The sequence below is a fragment of the Mya arenaria genome, chromosome 17, assembly GCF_026914265.1.
Source record: "Mya arenaria isolate MELC-2E11 chromosome 17, ASM2691426v1".
NCBI classification, from domain to species: Eukaryota; Metazoa; Mollusca; class Bivalvia; order Myida; family Myidae; genus Mya; species Mya arenaria.
The window spans coordinates 16,071,321-16,085,517 of record NC_069138.1 but is presented as its reverse complement, the minus strand read 5'-3'; the positions used below and the strand labels follow the sequence as shown (position 1 = coordinate 16,085,517).

At 33.0% G+C, this 14,197-nt stretch overlaps 1 protein-coding gene across 2 annotated transcripts in view; it reads left to right on the top strand.

The window, feature by feature from the left end:
* The first annotated feature begins 3,984 nt into the window (after positions 1–3,984).
* LOC128223943 (uncharacterized) overlaps positions 3,985–14,197 on the top strand; it is a 32,568-nt gene continuing 22,355 nt past the window's right edge. The window contains exon 1 of one of the 2 annotated variants that reach the window (XM_052933446.1): positions 3,985–4,107. The gene's annotated coding sequence lies outside the window, so the exon portion shown is untranslated. Of the gene's footprint in view, positions 4,108–4,484; positions 4,824–14,197 lie in introns of those variants that run through there. The other variant, XM_052933445.1, reaches the window with a different exon arrangement.

Below are 14,197 nucleotides of genomic sequence, written 5' to 3'. Positions count from 1 at the left end.
GTCATAGCCTAAGTATTGTCATAGCCTAAGTTTTGTCATAGCCTTAATTAGTATTGTCATAGCCTAAGTATTGTCATAGCCTTAGTTTTGTCATAGCGTTAGTATTGTTATAGTGTTAGTATTGTCATAGCCAAAGTATTGTCATAACTTTGGTATTGTCATAAATTTGGTATTGTCATAACTTTGGTATTGTCATAACTTTGGTATTGTCATAACTTTAGTATTGTCATAACTTTGGTATTGTCATAACTTTAGTATGGTCATAGACTTGATGTTGAATGTTGTGTCTTTGTTGTTTACTTGCCTGTCCACTGCTCAAGAATTGAAAACATGAAACTAGATTTTTTGAAACTAAAAGTTTACTTTGTTGCAAGTATTTATATATTATTTGACAATTTGACAATTAAAAATGGCTTTTAAATATGGTGATATGAAAGTAATATTATTGTGAAATGGAGTGTGTAAATTTATTGTTGGTTATGTGAAAATTACAGGCTATTAGACAAGTGTTCCAAGATGCTCCCCTATCTTTAGGAGTATTATGTGCTAACTCAAATAATCTTCAACATTATTAATATTTGTTTATTGCAGAGAATTGGTACCACCCTCCCTGAAGGATTGTCCAGAGCTGAGGTACTTTTACTTTCAGATTTGTCAACTATGTATAAAAAAGCCCACACAATCATTTAAAGCCTATGGATCATTAACTCTGTTTCTGAATTTTATCTATTTTTTTCAATCTTACAAAACACACACATTTTATTTATTTTTATTATTTTCTTAAAATTACTTAATGTTTTCTTGCTCTTTATCAGAGGTCATCTAAATATAAATCAGCCGTAATTTATTCTGTCAATTACCATATAACTTGACTTTTTTAATGTCAAGATATTTTGTAATCAATCTCTTAATGTCATAGTAAAATATAAGCTATGACAAATTTATCATGTTCATCATTTGATTATGTTTAAAACTAAACTTGTTATGGTTCGCCACAAAATCTGATTTCCAATCCTCCTGGTAGTGATGGCGTTCTAGTGGTGTAATGAGCTGAAAACTGTACAAATCATTGTGGTTACCTTGGTGGTACAATGCTATGAATAGTTTGCTGTTAAAATGATTTATACAGTATCACCATGGACTTGGCTGTTGGCTATTTTCACAACAAACAGATATTCTAACTGACATTGCATGCTATAGCGGAAATCCAGTCATGCAAAGTAATGGAAATTATTTAATGCTTGAGTTGTACAAACCATAGTTATTTTAATGAAAAATGGAAAAGTAACTCTGGTTTCAGAGGAGTAACAGGCCCCTATTTCTCACACAGTCCTTGAAATAACAGGATCAAGCTTAGCACACTGTTTCTGTCCCATATTATTTAAGTAATATTCTCATTTTAAAGAGATTTGAGACTTATAGGTGTATAGAATTTGACAAAATAAAATAAGGTACTTAAGTGTGTTAAGCTTAAGATTGTAATGTTCCTGGAATCATGTAGTCAGGAGCCCGGAAAATAAACATTTCTGTTTTAGTGAAATATTTGTTTTTCGCTTTTTTGCTATTACTTCTTTAGGACGATTTTGTGTATTCAATACTAATGTTATGGTTTTAGTATTAAATGTCTAAATGTAGCTTGTAAATCATATATTAAGTATAATGGACTTGCCCATAGGGTTTGTTAAACTGGATCATTCCATTTTGGTCACATGATGTTAGGGTATATAAGCAGCCGAAGGCATAGAAGTGTTAGTTTGTGTCTCGGCGCCGATGTGAGAACATCAGGTTAATATATATAGAGGCTTTGAAGTATCTTTTTGTACTGTTAAGGGCGGGTTCTGAACTATTGGAAACTAGGAGAAATAAAGTGAAGCATTGCGCTACAGCTTCTAGTTTCCAGGTTGGGACATTGTGGGGGTTTTTTTTGGCCTCTTAGTAAGCCTGGATCTTTGCGATACAGACGGAACAGGGTCAATGGTTTGATTCCCCAAAAAGCTATACATTTATGGCTGTGGGTTTCACTATTATATTGTGAGATTGGTTTATAAGCGTTTTGTATGCTGGTCCTGTAGATGAAGCATAGGTGTTGAAGTGTTTCTGTTTGTGCGTTCTTGGTTTTGGGATAATTAAACATTGATTTTTGAACCATAATAACTATTTCCAATCATTTGGTTTTGTAAGCAATCATTGTTAATCACGTGTATATATTACTGATTTCATACTTAATTTTTGGGACATTAATGCAGTCCGAGAATAGGTTTGAAGTTTAATTTAAGGTAGCGTGTCAGAGCTAGCTAGGGAAGAAACATTACAAGATGTTTTTGTGAAATCATAGCAAGTATTTATAATTTATAAAAAAGACTGCTTTTCTATGTCAATCTTTTATTCTTTCTTTATAGTTCTAAGAATAAAGATGATTAATAATGTGATTTGTCTAAAATAGGATCAAATATTAAAATTAAAAACTATTGTTTTTTTGATAATCTATGCATTTACTATTAAAAATATTAAAACAGTATGCCAACTTTTTTTCAGATCTGAAGATGGAAGTTCCATGGCCTGTTGTTCCTTGGTACTGAGACACACAAAGGTATTTTGCTGAGGTGTGTGTTAACTAAAGGTTTTCTGGTGAAATAATATCATAATTTTTAACTCTTAAATAAACATAACTGGATTTATACTACCTCATAGATTTATTTTTAATAAATACATTTTTCTATGATCATGAGTGAAATAATTTATGGTTTGATCTTTTACAGAAATTCATCAAATTTACTCATTTTTTTTTCTAAAAAATTAAAATTAACGTCCATTAAATTGAAAAGATTGGTGGCTTACAATTTATCAAAAAAATTCAACCAGACATAGTCCTCAACCACGGTACTTTCTTCCGTTACACCACATACAAACAGTTTGAAAGTTGAGTGACAAAATCTAGTTTATACAAAAAGTATGAGGCAGGGGAGACAACTTTGCTTCAAATGAAATGGCATGTTACAATTTAATACCGGTACCCCTCAATAACCCTGTATTGTCAGTTCTATCCACAGGCAAGTGGTTGTCAGTTCTATCCACAGGTAAGTGGTTGTCAGTTCTATCCACAGGCAAGTGGTTATCAGTTCTATCCACAGGCAAGTGGTTGTCAGTTCTATCCACAGGCAAGTGGTTGTCAGTTCTATCCACAGGCAAGTGGTTGTCAGTTCTATCCACAGGCAAGTGGTTTAAGTAGCTGTTTTAAGATTGGTAGTGATCAGGTGGACCAAGTTAACATCAAGCTACGTATGCCCCTAATGTTTTTTCTTTGTGAAAACAGTAGAACAAGTTTCTGTGCATATATGCGAGTCATATTTATGCATTGGTTCCACAAAGAAATGCCTCATTAATAATTAATTATTCATGATATGAGACTTTCCTAGCCTCATTGCTGTAGGGTCTATACAACGCAGCTTAGTGCAGTAGTGTATCTGGGGTATCAGACAATGTGGTATCTTTATTGCATTGTCAGAATTGTCTGAGGTTACAGTAGTAAAACTTCTATCTGAAGCCACATGAAAAATATTCTTCTGCAATTCATATTTTGTTAAAGTTATTAAAATACATTGAGATGTGAAGTCGAACATTTTCTGGTAGATGCTACTTATCCCTCAGCTTCTTTTGCCAGGAAAACCACTGTAATTAATGATTCTTTCCTAGTATTGTAAATATTCATTTTTACACATTTAATTTTCAAATGTAATGATTTCAATTACAGAAATAATAATAATTTACAGCAGGAATAAAACCGGCCATCATCAGATGATGAAAATGTACAGTGACGCCACTGCCTGGTGGGATAAAAAGGCGATAGACGGTAATTTACTTTTTAAGATTATATACGACAGTTACAAGTCCACTGATAATATCATAACTGTGTTTTTCAATAATGTATTCATCTCTTTGGGGCGTTTCGCCTCAACAAATCCAATATGCAAGTTTTATTGTGCGCCGATTCATGACGTGCTGAAATGTTCTGACTTATTCAATGTATTTTGAAGTTTTTAAATTCATTGTGGCTATGAAAGTATGGTGCAAAAAATGCTGTTGAGAATATTCAGTATTTGAACAGAGGTAATTAGATGATACAGTTTATTTATACCAGCTTCTCAATTTTTCTGCATTGTCATGATGTATTGGAGTTGAGATTTAATTGTTTAGAATTTGTACTACTGTATATGTTATTAGGATTATTATATACAAATGTTTTATAAACAGTAAAGAGTATAACTTTCATACCAGATACATGAACTCTTAACAAATATCTATGAATCAAGCGATTGTTAGCAAATGTATAATTACGACACTCACTTATAAATGTCAACACGTACTTTAAACAGGTGAAGTTTGTCAACCCTTTGATTTAAGTGGTAAACGAGGAGCGTGTTATGTTAATCACACTGTTTAACATTGTTGAATTTTCATTCAGACACTTTTCTATTTGTCTTACTTGCTTTAAGACAGTATGCATCTTCGTGCGACAGTAATTTGATTTTTCCTCCGAGTATAAAGAAAACTAAAAATAGCAGTTAAATTAATAAAGAAGGGTTTACATTGATGTTAAACTAAATGCCCAGGCAGTTCACTGGATTTGCTTCTAAGCATTTGTCGTATTTAAAAGTTGTCTTAATGTGAAAAGCAAAAAGGAAGCATTGTGGCTCAGATATATTCTGTGTGTTGACTGAAATCGTTGACAAATAAGGTCTTCAAAAGCACTTACAAAGATTCTTTGTTCAGGATAATGACATAATTTGCGCTTACTGAAAAGGACTTTTTTCTTCAAATTACAGGTATTGTTGAATATTTTATAGAATTTTATATGGTTTTATAAATTAAATAGTAAGTAGTTGTTACATTCCAAAAAAAATAATTTAATAGCTAAGAGCCATTTTGACCTAAATCATTTGGTCTGGAATTTTTTTAAATATCGACATTTAAGTGTATTCCTCAATCTTCTTTATTTGTAATAAAACAAATCATTTCAAGAAGTTAATACCATTCAAAATGGTTTGAAAAGTAACTTACAACAAGTTTTAATGTTATTTATGAAAGCTTATTTGTTAAATGGAATTATTCTTTTGTATTAACTTTTGATTACTAAATTCTGACACTAGTCCTCTAAAATGTTATAGGCTGGAACATAAAACTGTCCATTGTTGAAGACATTGAAATATTCATAATGAATTAACCTTAGTCTACAATATTTTACTTATAAGCCTAACAGCTTCGTTAGAGGCTTAAAGAAACAGCATCTGTTGTCATGTTTATATAACAAGATTTAGTCCTACAGGCGATTTAACTAACCTCTGGGGCAAATTTTACGTTTAAACACAAGTATACACAAGGTTAAATTTAGACTCTGGGGCAAATGTATGTGTTTTTTAATCTAAGCTTGATCATTTTTTATGTCTAATATACTTTTCAACATAAGATATTGACATTTTGTTAAAAATATTCTTCTTTTTTTCAATTATTATTGTAATGTTATCATATTATAAAATACGTTAAAAAATACCCCATGGTAAAATGTTTGACATATAAATGCAACATGAAGGTGGTAGGTGCTAGACACCTGTATACAATAGACCACCTTAACATCCACCTTATGGGTTTCAAAGCTTACATCATGCATATAATTATGACACCCAAATAAAACATGAACAATTGAAACAGTAAGAAACAAAGAATTATTGCAGGTCACATGTCTAACTATGTTCATAGGATTATTAATATGATACAACAAAAGCATACCATACACAGGAATGACAAATTATCCCAAGTCAAGTATTTTTTGCAAAATTGCAAGTTTATACATAACCCTAAACTTGTTGCTGAGGTTTTGTTAATGTTTAAGGTTGCTGCATTTTAAATAATAACAATAAAGAACTTAGTTTAAACATTATATATTTTACACCGATTGAGAAGAAAATTATGCTAACTAATACTAAGTCACTCTCGTTGGCACGATGGTGCCCGAGAGTGTGGTCTTGTGTTGTGGTGGAAACAGGAGTAGCCGGAGAAAAACCCAGTTGTCCAGCTCAGTGACCACTAACCAATCTCACATGCACCTAGGTGATGACACCTTTAAATGAAAAATGATATCTGAAGATCTTCCATTGTTTTTGTTTTATTATAATGGTTCCTTTTAATTCATCATGATATGAAGTGTTTAATTGGCCTCACATTATGTGTAATTTGGTCCAATAGCTCAGTGAGTGATTGCCTGCTATAGGGATGGGAGTTAGAGGGCTCAGTCTTCAGGTTCCATTAAATAAATGGACACCAGTAGTCGGGTTTCTAAATAAAAATAGACACCAGTACTCCAGTTCCTACCCAAAAATGGACACCATATTTGGGTTCCTACCCCAACACCAGTACTCGGGTTCCTACCCAAAAATGGACACCATATTCAGGTTCCTACCCAAAAATGGACACTAGTTTTCAGTTCCTTCCCAAAAATGGACACCAGTACTCAGGTTCCTACCCAAAAATGGACACCAGAACTCGGGTTCCTACCCAAAAATGGACACCAGTACTCTGGTTCCTACCCAAAAATGGACACCAGTACTCTGGTTCCTACCCAAAAATGGACACCAGTACTCTGGTTTCTACCCAAAAATGGACACCAGGACTCAGGTTCCTACCCAAAAATGGACACCAGTACTCGAGTTCTTACCCAAAAATGGACACCAGGACTCAATTTCCTACCCAAAAATGGACACCAGTACTCTGGTTCCTACCCAAAAATGGACACCAGGACTCGGGTTCCTACCCAAAATAGGACACCAGTACTCGAGTTCCTACCCAAAAATGGACACCAGTACTAGAGTTCCTACCCAAAAATGGACACCGGAGTACGCAGGTTTTTACCCAAAAATGGACACATGAGTACGCAGGTTTTTACCCCAAAATGGACACCAGAACTCCAGTTCCTCCCCAAAAATGGACACCAGTACTCAAGTTTCTTCCCAAAAACGGACACCTGAGTATGCAGATTTTTACCCAAAAATGGACATCAGTATTCAGGTTCCTACCCAAAAATGGACACCAGTACTCCAGTTCCGACACAAAAATGGACACCAGTTTTCGTGTTCCTACCCCAAAATGGACACCAGTATTCAGGTTCATACCAAAAATGGACACCAGTACCCATGTTCCTACCTTCAAATGGACACCAGTACTCAGGTTCCTACCTTCAAATGGACACCAGTATTCAGGTTCCTACCCAAAAATGGACACCAGTACTCAGGTTCCTACCCAAAAATGGACACCAGTACTCAGGTTCCTACCCAAAAATGGACACAAGTACTCAGGTTCCTACCCAAAAATGGACACCAGTACTCGAGTTCCTACCCAAAAATGGACACAAGTACTCAGGTTCCTACCCAAAAATGGACACCAGTACTCAGGTTCCTACCCAAAAATGGACACAAGTACTCAGGATCCTACCCAAAAATGGACACCAGTACTCGAGTTCCTACCCAAAAATGGACACAAGTACTCAGGTTCCTACCCAAAAATGGACACCAGTACTCAGGTTTCTACCCAAAAATGGACACAAGTACTCAGGATCCTACCCAAAAATGGACACCAGTACTCGAGTTCCTACCCAAAAATGGACACCAGGACTCAGGATCCTACCCAAAAATGGACACCAGTACTCGAGTTCCTACCCAAAAATGGACACCAGTACTCGAGTTCCTACCCCAAAAATGGACACCAGTACTCAGATTCCAACCCAAAAATGGACACCAGTACTCGAGTTCCTACCCAAAAATGGACACCAGTACTCAGGTTCCAACCCAAAAATGGACACCAGTACTCGAGTTCCAACCCAAAAATGGACACCAGAACTCAAGTTCCAACCCAAAAATGGACACCAGTACTCAGGTTCCAACCCAAAAATGGACACCAGTACTCGAGTTCCTACCCAAAAATGGACACCAGTACTCAGGTTCCAACCCAAAAATGGACACCAGTACTCGAGTTCCTACCCAAAAATGGACACCAGTACTCAGGTTCCAACCCAAAAATGGACACCAGTACTCGAGTTCCTAGCCCAAAATGGACACCAGTACTCGAGTTCCTACCCAAAAATGGACACCAGTACTCGAGTTCCTACTCCAAAATGGACACCAGTACTCAGGTTCCAACCCCAAAATGGACACCAGTACTCAGGTTCCTACCCAAAAATGGACACCAGTATTCAGGTTCCTACCCAAAAATGGACACCTGAGTATGCAGGTTTTTACCCATAAATGGACACCAGTATTCGAGTTCCTATCCAAAAAAGTACACCTGAGTATGCAGATATTTACCCAAAAATGGACACCAGTATTCAGGTCCCTCCTAGGAATTGCTCTTGAGAGGGTTTTGTACCAGTCCATATAGCTGTCTATCAAAAATCTGCCAAAATGAACTAGTTTATTTTTTTACAAGTACAAATTATATTTAGTGTTCAAGCTATAACCCCTTCAAATCATTTAATCATTTAGAAGAGCTCTGACAACAAGTGATAATAAGCATATCACAAAAATGCCCTATTGCCATTTAGTAACGGAAACAACTCCTTAATTTCTATTAAGTCATTAAATGGGTTTATCAAGTGAGTTATTTATATACTCCCATAAGCTCACTAGATAATATAAAGGCTTTTAAGTATGGCATTTTGCACTGAACACTAAGAAAATTAGCATTTATTTTTTGTCTAATTAATGATGAGTTGGCACCAGGCTGTGCCCAGTCAGATGTAAATGTTTAAAAAACAAAACAAACATAAACTATAACAGATATTATGTTTTCTTCCTCCTTTTTATTAAGTATGTTGTTACTGCCAGACAAGGGGGTATATAGTGGTGACTTGTTGACAACTTCATAATCTGATCATTGCACAGCTCATTTCTTTCCTCCATATTTTGTTTAAGGTATAAGTAATTGTATATGTGAGGTGTATCCTGTTATTGTTTGTAAAACAATGACGACTGTCAGTCGGTAAAGATCTTCAATTAAGTTAAGAACTTGACACTTAAGTCTTGCTAGCTATCTGAAACCTGGATATGAGAAATGTATACTAATTATCATTCTAATTGACTATTTTAATAAAGTGTAGCCTTAAGAACACCCAATTAATTATTATTGCATTGAACTGTGGCCTTAGAGTGTTTCAGCAATTCTTTACCACATAAACATTGTAGGTTGTTTCTGCATTTTTTACCCTATAAACAATGTAGATTATTTCAGCAACTGTTTACCCCATAAACATTGTAGATTGTTTCTGCATTTTTTACCCTATAAACAATGTAGATTACTTCAGCAACTGTTTACCCCATAAACATTGTAGATTATTCCAGCAACTGTTTACCCCATAAACATTGTAGATTGTTTCTGCATTTTTACCCTATAAACAATGTAGGTTACTTCAGCAACTGTTTACCCCATAAACATTGTAGATTATTCCAGCAACTGTTTACCCCATAAACATTGTAGATTATTCCAGCAACTGTTTACCCCATTAACATTGTAGATTATTCCAGCAACTGTTTACCCCATAAACATTGTAGATTATTCCAGCAACTGTTTACCCCATAAACATTGTAGATTATTCCAGCAACTGTTTACCCCATAAACATTGTAGATTATTCCAGCAACTGTTTACCCCATAAACATTGTAGATTATTCCAGCAACTGTTTACCCCATAAACATTGTAGATTATTCCAGCAACTGTTTACCCCATAAACATTGTAGATTATTCCAGCAACTGTTTACCCCATAAACATTGTAGATTATTCCAGCAACTGTTTACCCCATAAACATTGTAGATTATTCCAGCAACTGTTTACCCCATAAACATTGTAGATTATTCCAGCAACTGTTAACCCCATAATCATTGTAGATTATTCCAGCAACTGTTTACCCCATAAACAATGTAGATTATTTCAGCAACTGTTTACCCCATAAACAATGTAGATTATTCCAGCAACTGTTAACCCCATAATCATTGTAGATTATTCCAGCAACTGTTAACCCCATAATCATTGTAGATTATTTCAGCAACTGTTTACCCCATAAACAATGTAGATTATTCCAGCAACTGTTTACCCCATAAACAATGTAGATTATTCCAGCAACCCCATTAACATTGTAGATTATTTCAGCAACTGTTTACCTCATAAACATTGTAGATTATTTTAGTAACTGTTTACCTCATAAACATTGTAGATTATTCCACCAACTGTTTACCTCATAAATATTGTAGATTATTCCAGCAACTGTTTACCTCATAAACATTGTAGATTATTCCAGCAACTGTTTACCCCATAAACATTGTAAATTATTTCACCAACTCTTTACCTCATAAACATTGTAGATTGTTACAACAATGTTTTACCCTATAATCATTGTAGATTATTTTGGCAACTTATTACCCCATACACAATGTTTTCAAGAAAAATTAGTAATGGGAATTACTTCTTAAAATATGACTTTTATGAGTTTTTTTTTAAATATAAATTAGTTTTAAACACAAGATTAATGGGGAGTGGGAGAGATACAGCTTAGAGAAAGATATTCCTAGTACTATTATAAGAATATGTTGTGGATATGTTTATAGATCATGTTTATGCATTATGATCTCCTACTGTAATTCATCAGTTTAAGACTACAGCGCACTCTCCTATCTGCATGCAATTGCACATCAATTTTGGGGATCCATTGAATACAAATATTAAAGTGCAATATGATGAGTTTTTCATAGTAATTAAGTACCTGTTAAAGGGACTGTGTCACAGATTGGCACCAAAAAAAAGTTTTTTTCTGTAACGAATTTCTCACAATTATCTAATAGAATGTGTTACGCTTTCATATCATAATTGTAAAAAAGTACAAAAATGTAAAATTTTGAGTTACATTTACACTATTGACAATGATTCATTCTGAGGTATATTAACACTATATACAATGATTCATTCTGAGGTATATTAACACTATATACAATGATTCATTCTGAGGTATATTAACACTATATACAATGATTCATTCTGAGGTATATTAACACTATATACAATAATTCATTCTGAGTTACATTTACACTGTATACAATAATTCATTCTGAGTTACATTTACACTGTATACAATAATTCATTCTGAGTTACATTTACACTGTATACAATAATTCATTCTGAGGTATATTAACACTATATACAATGATTCATTCTGGGGTATATTAACACTATATACAATGATTCATTCTGAGTTACATTTACACTGTATACAATAATTCATTCTGAGTTACATTTACACTGTATACAATAATTCATTCTGAGTTACATTTACACTGTATACAATAATTCATTCTGAGTTACATTTACACTGTATACAATAATTCATTCTGAGGTACATTTACACTGTATACAATAATTCATTCTGAGGTACATTTACACTGTATACAATAATTCATTCTGAGTTACATTTACACTGTATACAATAATTCATTCTGAGTTACATTTACACTGTATACAATAATTCATTCTGAGGTACATTTACACTGTATACAATGATTCATTCTGAGTTACATTTACACTGTATACAATAATTCATTCTGAGTTACATTTACACTGTATACAATAATTCATTCTGAGTTACATTTACACTGTATACAATAATTCATTCTGAGGTACATTTACACTGTATACAATAATTCATTCTGAGTTACATTTACACTGTATACAATAATTCATTCTGAGTTACATTTACACTGTATACAATAATTCATTCTGAGTTACATTTACACTGTATACAATAATTCATTCTGAGTTACATTTACACTGTATACAATAATTCATTCTGAGTTACATTTACACTGTATACAATAATTCATTCTGAGTTACATTTACACTGTATACAATGATTCATTCTGAGGTACATTTACACTGTATACAATAATTCATTCTGAGGTACATTTACACTGTATACAATGATTTATTCTTAGGTACATTTACACTGTATACAATAATTCATTCTGAGGTACATTTACACTGTATACAATGATTCATTCTGAGGTACATTTACACTGTATACAATAATTCATTCTGAGGTACATTTACACTGTATACAATGATTCATTCTGAGGTACATTTACACTGTATACAATAATTCATTCTGAGGTACATTTACACTGTATACAATGATTCATTCTGAGGTACATTTACACTGTATACAATAATTCATTCTGAGGTACATTTACACTGTATACAATAATTCATTCTGAGGTACATTTACACTGTATACAATAATTCATTCTGAGGTACATTTACACTGTATACAATGATTCATTCTGAGGTACATTTACACTGTATACAATAATTCATTCTGAGGTACATTTACACTGTATACAATAATTCATTCTGAGGTACATTTACACTGTATACAATAATTCATTCTGAGGTACATTTACACTGTATACAATGATTTATTCTTAGGTACATTTACACTGTATACAATAATTCATTCTGAGGTACATTTACACTGTATACAATGATTCATTCTTAGGTACATTTACACTGTATACAATGATTCATTCTGAGGTACATTTATACTGCATACAATGATTCATTCAAAGGTAAATTTAAACTGCATACAATGATTCATTCAAATGTACATTTATATTATATACAATGATACATTCTGAGTTACATTCACACTATATACACACTATATACAATGATTCATTCTGAGGTACATTTATACTATATACAATGATTCATTTCTGAGGTACATTAATACTATATAGAATGATTCATTCAAAGGTACATTTATACTGCATACAATGATTCATTCCGAGGTGCATTTACACTATATACAATGATTCATTCAAAGGTACATTAATACTATATGCAATGATTCATTCTACGTTATATAAAATGATTCATTCTGAGGTACATTTATACTCTAAACAATTATTCATTCTGAGGTACATTTACACTACATACAATGAATCATTCTGAGGTACATTTATACTATTTACAATGATTCATTCTGAGGTACATTTGTACTATATACAAAGATTCATTCTGAGGTGCATATATACTGTATACAATGATTCATTCTGAGGTGCATATATACTGTATACAATAATTCATTCTGAGGTGCATATATACTGTATACAATGATTCATTCTGAGGTGCATATATACTGTATACAATGATTCATTCTGAGGTGCATATATACTGTATACAATGATTCATTCTGAGGTTCTTTTATACTGTATACAATGATTTATTCTGAGGTGCATATATACTGTATACAATGATTCATTCTGAGGTACATATATACTGTATACAATGATTCATTCTGAGGTGCATATATACTGTATACAATGATTCATTCTGAGGTGCATATATACTGTATACAATGAATCATTCTGAGGTGCATATATACTGTATACAATGATTCATTCTGAGGTACATATATACTGTATACAATGATTCATTCTGAGGTGCATATATACTGTATACAATGATTCATTCTGAGGTGCATATATACTGTATACAATGATTCATTCTGAGGTGCATATATACTGTATACAATGAATCATTCTGAGGTACATAATTATGTACTGTATACAATGATTCATTCTGAGGTGCATATATACTGTATACAATGATTCATTCCGAGGTGCATATATACTGTATACAATTATTCATTCTGAGGTACATAATTATATACTGTATACAATGATTCATTCTGAGGTGCATATATACTGTATACAATGAATCATTCTGAGGTACATAATTACATGTATATACTGTATACAATGATTCATTCTGAGGTGCATATATACTGTATACAATGATTCATTCTGAGGTTCTTTTATACTGTATTATACAATGATTCATTCCGAGGTGCATATATACTGTATACAATGATGTATATCTGAGTGTGTGTAAAGAGATAATGATAAGATGTTTATACAGGTTTATCTGGTGCAAAATTGCACTCTTGTATTTCCCAACCTGTAAAGGTTTAATGTTCTCAAGTTAAACAAAATTGCACTTGGTCGCTGTTTAATGGTTCAAAATTTTAAGCAGATTATTCAAATGTACATCAACAGTATATTATAATGAACTGTAATGATTATTTTTGTTAAATATTTACAGACTAATGTTA